Raw genomic sequence first — 9514 nt, 5'->3', positions numbered from 1 at the left:
AACGCCGAAAGCTGCTCCTCTGGTCCTGAGGACATTCAAAAGCCTGCAGTGCCACAGGACGTACAGGACTTAAACTACAGTAAGAAGTCAAGCCGACTTCCTTTAGGAGGCACGGTGACTTCAGGCAGGACGTGTTAGATGGAATGCGAAGACGAGGGTTACGCTGAGTGCAGCTCAAACTAGGGCAACACGTAAGACTTCTCCGCCGTGTGGGACGTACCAGAGCGGTGTTTGTGAACGTGTGCGAGGGCTGAGGAAATTAAGCTGCTCCAAAAGAGAGGGCAGTGCCTTTCCCTACACCCGGCATGCACAGAGGGGCTCTAACGGGCTACGGGTCTGGACGTTGCTTAGCTGAACCTTGTGCGCCTGGGGGTACTCAAGTGTTCCTGCCGGGAACAGGGTGCCCAGGCTAGCCTCCTAGGTGTCCAGAAAACTGTGCTGCCGTTCTAGGAACGCAGAGCAGAGGCCACCGCCTCATGGAAACTGCTGCACGCCTCTGCTTCTGCACGGCAACTCAGGGCCTTACTTCCAGGCATGTGTTCACGCTGGGTGTGCCCGGAGCGACATAGCATGGTAAGATGCTGAGTTTCTCCTCGAGCAGAGTGATTTCAGGTACAAAGGCCTCGAAGTATTCCAAGCACACTGTTCTCTCATGGCAGCTCACACAAGGGCTATTGCAAAATTTTCCTGGGCACTTCGCACTCACCAGAAATGTTGCACTGAGGCCGTTTGTGGACTGGAAATGTAGCTCTCCTCAAGGAACGTTCAGTGTGTTGCCCATTACTCGGCCCGCACACAGTGCCTCCAAAGCATCCGCCAATGGGCCACAATGCTGCTCAGGCAGCCCACAGGGGTCTGGAGGTACTAAGTGAACTTGGAGGGGAAATGTTGAATACCCGAGAGGCCCAGGTGTCCTCAGACGTGTACTTCCTATAAAATAAAGCATCTAAGCGACTACGAACTCATGGACACAGCTGCACACCTCCCTCTCTGCAGGCCGACTATGGGCATAACAAGGAGGCAAGTTTTCTCGTTGAGATTCCCTTTAGCTCTAGAGCTTGTCAGGCAGACCAGCATCTCGGCCATGCAAGCCCCTGGTTTAGACAGAGCGAACTCATTTTCTCCCCAGAAACATTCTTACAGGATTTACAGGCCTGTCAAGAGCAGGGAATGGCAGGCAGTTTCAACGCAGCGAGAACGCTGCCTTCAAAATGGGAAATCAAGGCTAGTTCCAGCAGGCCTCCTTTTCCATGGGCACACTCAGCATACACCCCTGTGGTTTCTAACAAGTCCAAAGAGACACAGGTTACCCTGTGTTTCCTTCCCTGACTCAACTTCTCGAAGTAGTGTGTTCTGCATCATGCGAACGGCCTCAACCAAGGAACGCCGAAAGCTGCTCCTCTGGGCCTGAGGACATTGAAAAGCCTGCAGTGCCACAGGACGAACAGGACTTAAACTCCAGTAAGAAGGCAAGCCGACTTCCTGTAGGAGGCACGGTGACCTCCCGCAGGACGTGTTAGATGGAATGCGAAGACGAGGGTTACGCTGAGTGCAGCTCAAACTAGGGCTACACGTAAGATTTCTCCACCGTGTGGGACGTACCAGAACGGTGTTCGTGAACGTGTGCGAGGGCTGAGGAAATTAAGCTGCTCCAAAAGAGAGGGCAGTGCCTTTCCCTACACCCGGCATGCACAGAGGGGCTCTAACGGGCTACGGGTCTGGACGTTGCTTAGCTGAACCTTGTGCGCCTGGGGGTACTCAAGTGTTCCTGCCGGGAACAGGGTGCCCAGGCTAGCCTCCTAGGTGTCCAGAAAACTGTGCTGCCGTTCTAGGAACTCAGAGCAGAGGCCACCGCCTCATGGAAACTGCTGCACGCCTCTGCTTCTGCACGGCAACTCAGGGCCTTACTTCCAGGCATGTGTTCACGCTGGGTGTGCCCGGAGAGACATAGCATGGTAAGATGCTGACTTTCTCCTCGAGCAGAGTGATTTCAGATACGAAGGCCTCGAAGTATTCCAAGCACACTGTTCTCTCATGGCAGCTCACACAAGGGCTATTGCAAAATTTTCCTGGGCACTTCGCACTGAACAGAAATGTTGTACTGAGGCCGTTCGAGGACTGGAAATGTAGCTCTCCTGAAGGAACTTTCAGTGTGTTGCCCAATACTCGGCCCGCACACAGTGCCTCCAAAGCATCCGCAAACGGGCCACAAAGCTGCTGAGCCAGCCCACAGGGGACTGGAGTTACTCAGTGAACTTGGAGGGGAAATGTTGAATACCCGAGAGGCCCAGGTGTCCTCAGACGTGTACTTCCTATAAAATAAAGCATCTAAGCGACTACGAACTCATGGACACAGCTGCACACCTCCCTTTCTGCAGGCCGACTATGGGCATAACCAGGAGGCAAGTTTTCACGTTGAGATTCCCTTTAGCTCTAGAGCTTGTCAGGCTGACCACCACCTCGGCCATGCAAGCCCCTGGTTTAGACAGAGCGAACTCACTTTCTCCCCAGAAGCATTCTTACAGGGTTTACAGGCCTGTCAAGAGCAGGGAATGGCAGGCAGCTTCAACGCAGCGAGAACGCTGCCTTCAAAATGGGAAATCAAGGCTAGTTCCAGCAGGCCTCCTTTTCCATGGACACACTCAGCATACACCCCTGTGGTTTCTAACAAGTCCAAAGAGACACAGGTTACCCTGTGTTTCCTTCCCGGACTCAACTTCTCGAAGTAGGGTGTTCTGCATCATGCGAACTGCCTCAACCAAGGAACGCCGAAAGCTGCTCCTCTGGTCCTGAGGACATTCAAAAGCCTGCAGTGCTACAAGACGAACAGGACTTAAACTGCAGTAAGAAGGCAAGCCGACTTCCTGTAGGAGGCACGGTGACTTCAGGCAGGACGTGTTAGATGGAATGCGAAGACGAGGGTTACGCTGAGTGCAGCTCAAACTAGGGCAACACGTACGACTTCTCCGCCGTGTGGGACGTACCAGAACGGTGTTCGTGAACGTGTGCGAGGGCTGAGGAAATTAAGCGGCTCCAAAAGAGAGGGCAGTGCCTTTCCCTACACCCGGCATGCACAGAGGGGCTCTAACGGGCTATAGGTCTGGACGTTGCTTCGCTGAACCTTGTGCGCCTGGGGCTCCTCATGTGTTCCTCCCGAGAACAGGGTGCCCAGGCTAGCCTCCTAGGTGTTCAGAAAACTGTGCTGCCGTTCTAGGAACGCAGAGCAGAGGCCACCGCCTCATGGAAACTGCTGCACGCCTCTGCTTCTGCACGGCAACTCAGGGCCTTACTTCCAGGCATGTGTTCACGCTGGGTGTGCCCGGAGCGACATAGCATGGTAAGATGCTGACTTTCTCCTCGAGCAGAGTGACTTCAGGTACGAAGGCCTCGAAGTATTCCAAGCACACTGTTCTCTCATGGCAGCTCACACAAGGGCTATTGCAAAATTTTCCTGGGCACTTCGCACTCACCAGCAATGTTGTCCGGAGGCCGTTCGAGGACTGCAAATGTAGCTCTCCTCAAGGAACGTTCAGTGTGTTGCCCATTACTCGGCCCGCACAGAGTGCCTCCAAAGCATCCGCCAATGGGCCACAAAGCTGCTGAGCCAGCCCACAGGGGACTGGAGTTACTCAGTGAACTTGGAGGGGAAATGTTGAATACCCGAGAGGCCCAGGTGTCCTCAGACGTGTACTTCCTATAAAATAAAGCATCTAAGCGACTACGAACTCATGGACTCAGCTGCACACCTCCCTTTCTGCAGGCCGACTATGGGCATAACCAGGAGGCAAGTTTTCACGTTGAGATTCCCTTTAGCTCTAGAGCTTGTCAGGCTGACCACCACCTCGGCCATGCAAGCCCCTGGTTTAGACAGAGCGAACTCATTTTCTCCCCAGAAGCATTCTTACAGGGTTTACAGGCCTGTCAAGAGCAGGGAATGGCAGGCAGCTTCAACGCAGCGAGAACGCTGCCTTCAAAATGGGAAATCAAGGCTAGTTCCAGCAGGCCTCCTTTTCCATGGGCACACTCAGCATACACCCCTGTGGTTTAAAACAAGGCCAAAGAGACACAGGTTACCCTGTGTTTCCTTCCCTGACTCAACTTCTCGAAGTAGGGTGTTCTGCATCATGCGAACTTCCTCAACCAAGGAACACCGAAAGCTGCTCCTCTGGTCCTGAGGTCATTCAAAAGCCTCCAGTGCCACAGGACGAACAGGACTTAAACTGCAGTAAGAAGGCAAGCCGACTTCCTCTAGGAGGCACGGTGACTTCAGGCAGGACGTGTTAGATGGAATGCAAAGACGAGGGTTACGCTGAGTGCAGCTCAAACTAGGGCAACACGTAAGACTTCTCCGCCGTGTGGGACGTACCAGAACGGTGTTCGTGAACGTGTGCGAGGGCTGAGGAATTTTAGCTGCTCCAAAAGAGAGGGCAGTGCCTTTCCCTACACCCGGCATGCACAGAGGGGCTCTAACGGGCTACGGGTCTGGACGTTGCTTAGCTGAACCTTGTGCGCCTGGGGGTACTCAAGTGTTCCTGCCGGGAACAGGGTGCCCAGGCTAGCCTCCTAGGTGTCCAGAAAACTGTGCTGCCGTTCTAGGAACGCAGAGCAGAGGCCACCGCCTCATGGAAACTGCTGCACGCCTCTGCTTCTGCACGGCAACTCAGGGCCTTACTTCCAGGCATGTGTTCACGCTGGGTGTGCCCGGAGCGACATAGCATGGTAAGATGCTGACTTTCTCCTCGAACAGAGTGACTTCAGGTACGAAGGCCTCGAAGTATTCCAAGCACACTGTTCTCTCATGGCAGCTCACACAAGGGCTATTGCAAAACTTTCCTGGGCACTTAGAACTCACCAGCAATGTTGTCCTGAGGCCGTTCGAGGACTGGAAATGTAGCTCTCCTCGAGGAACGTTCAGTGTGTTGCCCATTACTCGGCCCGCACACAGTGCCTCCAAAGCATCTGCCAGTGGGCGACAAAGCTTCTCAGCCAGCCCACAGGGTTCTGGAGGTACTCAGTGAACTTGGAGGGGAAATGTTGAATACCCGAGAGGCCCAGGTGTCCTCAGACGTGTACTTCCTATAAAATAAAGCATCTAAGCGACTACGAACTCATGGACACAGCTGCACACCTCCCTTTCTGCAGGCCGACTATGGGCATAACCAGGAGGCAAGTTTTCACGTTGAGATTCCCTTTAGCTCTAGAGCTTGTCAAGCTGACCACCACCTCGGCCACGCAAGCCCCTGGTTTAGACAGAGCGAACTCATTTTCTCCCCAGAAGCATTCTTACAGGGTTTACAGGCCTGTCAAGAGCAGGGAATGGCAGGCAGCTTCAACGCAGCGAGAACGCTGCCTTAAAAATGGGAAATCAAGGCTAGTTCCAGCAGGCCTCCTTTTCCATGGGCACACTCAGCATACACCCCTGTGGTTTATAACAAGGGCAAAGATACACAGGTTACCCTGTGTTTCCTTCCTTGACTCAACTTCTCGAAGTAGGGTGTTCTGCATCATGCGAACTTCCTCAACCAAGGAACACCGAAAGCTGCTTCTCTGGTCCTGAGGACATTCAAAAGCCTGCAGTGCCACAGGACGAACAGGACTTAAACTGCAGTAAGAAGGCTAGCCGACTTCCTGTAGGAGGCACGGTGACTTCAGGCAGGACGTGTTAGATGGTATGCGAAGACGAGGGTTACGCTGAGTGCAGCTCAAACTAGGGCTACACGTAAGATTTCTCCACCGTGTGGGACGTACCTGAACGGTGTTCGTGAACGTGTGCGAGGGCTGAGGAAATTAAGCTGCTCCAAAAGAGAGGGCAGTGCCTTTCCCTACACCCGGCATGCACAGAGGGTCTCTAACGGGCTACGGGTCTGGACGTTGCATAGCTGAACCTTGTGCGCCTGGGGGTACTCAAGTGTTCCTGCCGGGAACAGGGTGCCCAGGCTAGCCTCCTAGGTGTCCAGAAAACTGTGCTGCCGTTCTAGGAACGCAGAGCAGAGGACACCGCCTCATGGAAACTCCTGCACGCCTCTGTTTCTGCACGGCACCTCAGGGCCTTACTTCCAGGCATGTGTTCACGCTGGGTGTGCCCGGAGCGACATAGCATGGTAAGATGCTGACTTTCTCCTCGAGCAGAGTGACTTCAGATACGAAGGCCTCGAAGTATTCCAAGCACACTGTTCTCTCATGGTAGCTCACACAATGGCTATTGCAAAACTTTCCTGGGCACTTCGAACTCACCAGCAATGTTGTCCTGAGGCCGTTCGAGGACTGGAAATGTAGCTCTCCTCAAGGAACATTCAGTGTGTTGCCCATTACTCGGCCCGCACACAGTGCCTCCAAAGTATCTGCCAGTGGGCGACAAAGCTTCTCAGCCAGCCCACAGGGTTCTGGAGGTACTCAGTGAACTTGGAGGGGAAATGTTGAATACCCGAGAGGCCCAGGTGTCCTCAGACGTGTACTTCCTATAAAATAAAGCATCTAAGCTATTACGAACTCATGGACACAGCTGCACACCTCCCTTTCTGCAGGCCGACTATGGGCATAACCAGGAGGCAAGTTTTCACGTTGACATTCCCTTTAGCTCTAGAGCTTGTCAGGCTGACCTCGGCCATGCAAGCCCCTGGTTTAGACAGAGCGAACTCATTTTCTCCCCAGAAGCATTCTTACAGGGTTTACAGTCCTGTCAAGAGCAGGGAATGGCTGGCAGCTTCAACGCAGCGAGAACGCTGCCTTCAAAATGGGAAATCAAGGCTAGTTCCAGCAGGCCTCCTTTTCCATCGGCACACTCAGCATACACCCCTGTGGTTTCTAACAAGTCCAAAGAGACACAGGTTACCCTGTGTTTCCTTCCCGGACTCAACTTCTCGAAGTAGGGTGTTCTGCATCATGCGAACTGCCTCAACCAAGGAACGCCGAAAGCTGCTCCTCTGGGACTGAGGACATTTAAAAGCCTGCAGTGCCACAGGACGTACAGGACTTAAACTGCAGTAAGAAGGCAAGCCGACTTCCTGTAGGAGGCACGGTGACTTCAGGCAGGACGTGTTAGATGGAATGCGAAGACGAGGGTTACGCTGAGTGCAGCTCAAACTAGGGCTGCACGTAAGATTTCTCCACCGTGTGGGACGTACCAGAACGGTGTTCGTGAACGTGTGCGAGGGCTGAGGAAATTAAGCTGCTCCAAAAGAGAGGGCAGTGCCTTTCCCTACACCCGGCATGCACAGAGGGGCTCTAACTGGCTACGGGTCTGGACGTTGCTTAGCTGAACCTTGTGCGCCTGGGGGTACTCAAGTGTTCCTGCCGGGAACAGGGTGCCCAGGCTAGCCTCCTAGGTGTCCAGAAAACTGTGCTGCCGTTCTAGGAACTCAGAGCAGAGGCCACCGCCTCATGGAAACTGCTGCACGCCTCTGCTTCTGCACGGCAACTCAGGGCCTTACTTCCAGGCATGTGTTCACGCTGGGTGTGCCCGGAGAGACATAGCATGGTAAGATGCTGACTTTCTCCTCGAGCAGAGTGATTTCAGATACGAAGGCCTCGAAGTATTCCAAGCACACTGTTCTCTCATGGCAGCTCACACAAGGGCTATTGCAAAATTTTCCTGGGCACTTCGCACTGAACAGAAATGTTGTACTGAGGCCGTTCGAGGACTGGAAATGTAGCTCTCCTGAAGGAACTTTCAGTGTGTTGCCCAATACTCGGCCCGCACACCGTGCCTCCAAAGCATCCGCAAACGGGCCACAAAGCTGCTGAGCCAGCCCACAGGGGACTGGAGTTACTCAGTGAACTTGGAGGGGAAATGTTGAATACCCGAGAGGCCCAGGTGTCCTCAGACGTGTACTTCCTATAAAATAAAGCATCTAAGCGACTACGAACTCATGGACACAGCTGCACACCTCCCTTTCTGCAGGCCGACTATGGGCATAACCAGGAGGCAAGTTTTCACGTTGAGATTCCCTTTAGCTCTAGAGCTTGTCAGGCTGACCACCACCTCGGCCATGCAAGCCCCTGGTTTAGACAGAGCGAACTCACTTTCTCCCCAGAAGCATTCTTACAGGGTTTACAGGCCTGTCAAGAGCAGGGAATGGCAGGCAGCTTCAACGCAGCGAGAACGCTGCCTTCAAAATGGGAAATCAAGGCTAGTTCCAGCAGGCCTCCTTTTCCATGGACACACTCAGCATACACCCCTGTGGTTTCTAACAAGTCCAAAGAGACACAGGTTACCCTGTGTTTCCTTCCCGGACTCAACTTCTCGAAGTAGGGTGTTCTGCATCATGCGAACTGCCTCAACCAAGGAACGCCGAAAGCTGCTCCTCTGGTCCTGAGGACATTCAAAAGCCTGCAGTGCTACAAGACGAACAGGACTTAAACTGCAGTAAGAAGGCAAGCCGACTTCCTGTAGGAGGCACGGTGACTTCAGGCAGGACGTGTTAGATGGAATGCGAAGACGAGGGTTACGCTGAGTGCAGCTCAAACTAGGGCAACACGTACGACTTCTCCGCCGTGTGGGACGTACCAGAACGGTGTTCGTGAACGTGTGCGAGGGCTGAGGAAATTAAGCGGCTCCAAAAGAGAGGGCAGTGCCTTTCCCTACACCCGGCATGCACAGAGGGGCTCTAACGGGCTATAGGTCTGGACGTTGCTTCGCTGAACCTTGTGCGCCTGGGGCTCCTCATGTGTTCCTCCCGAGAACAGGGTGCCCAGGCTAGCCTCCTAGGTGTTCAGAAAACTGTGCTGCCGTTCTAGGAACGCAGAGCAGAGGCCACCGCCTCATGGAAACTGCTGCACGCCTCTGCTTCTGCACGGCAACTCAGGGCCTTACTTCCAGGCATGTGTTCACGCTGGGTGTGCCCGGAGCGACATAGCATGGTAAGATGCTGACTTTCTCCTCGAGCAGAGTGACTTCAGGTACGAAGGCCTAGAAGTATTCCAAGCACACTGTTCTCTCATGGCAGCTCACACAAGGGCTATTGCAAAATTTTCCTGGGCACTTCGCACTCACCAGCAATGTTGTCCGGAGGCCGTTCGAGGACTGCAAATGTAGCTCTCCTCAAGGAACGTTCAGTGTGTTGCCCATTACTCGGCCCGCACAGAGTGCCTCCAAAGCATCCGCCAATGGGCCACAAAGCTGCTGAGCCAGCCCACAGGGGACTGGAGTTACTCAGTGAACTTGGAGGGGAAATGTTGAATACCCGAGAAGCCCAGGTGTCCTCAGACGTGTACTTCCTATAAAATAAAGCATCTAAGCGACTACGAACTCATGGACTCAGCTGCACACCTCCCTTTCTGCAGGCCGACTATGGGCATAACCAGGAGGCAAGTTTTCACGTTGAGATTCCCTTTAGCTCTAGAGCTTGTCAGGCTGACCACCACCTCGGCCATGCAAGCCCCTGGTTTAGACAGAGCGAACTCATTTTCTCCCCAGAAGCATTCTTACAGGGTTTACAGGCCTGTCAAGAGCAGGGAATGGCAGGCAGCTTCAACGCAGCGAGAACGCTGCCTTCAAAATGGGAAATCAAGGCTA

This window comes from Phocoena phocoena, chromosome 13, assembly GCF_963924675.1.
Source record: "Phocoena phocoena chromosome 13, mPhoPho1.1, whole genome shotgun sequence".
NCBI lineage: Eukaryota > Metazoa > Chordata > Mammalia > Artiodactyla > Phocoenidae > Phocoena > Phocoena phocoena.
This window is presented reverse-complemented; position numbering follows the sequence as displayed.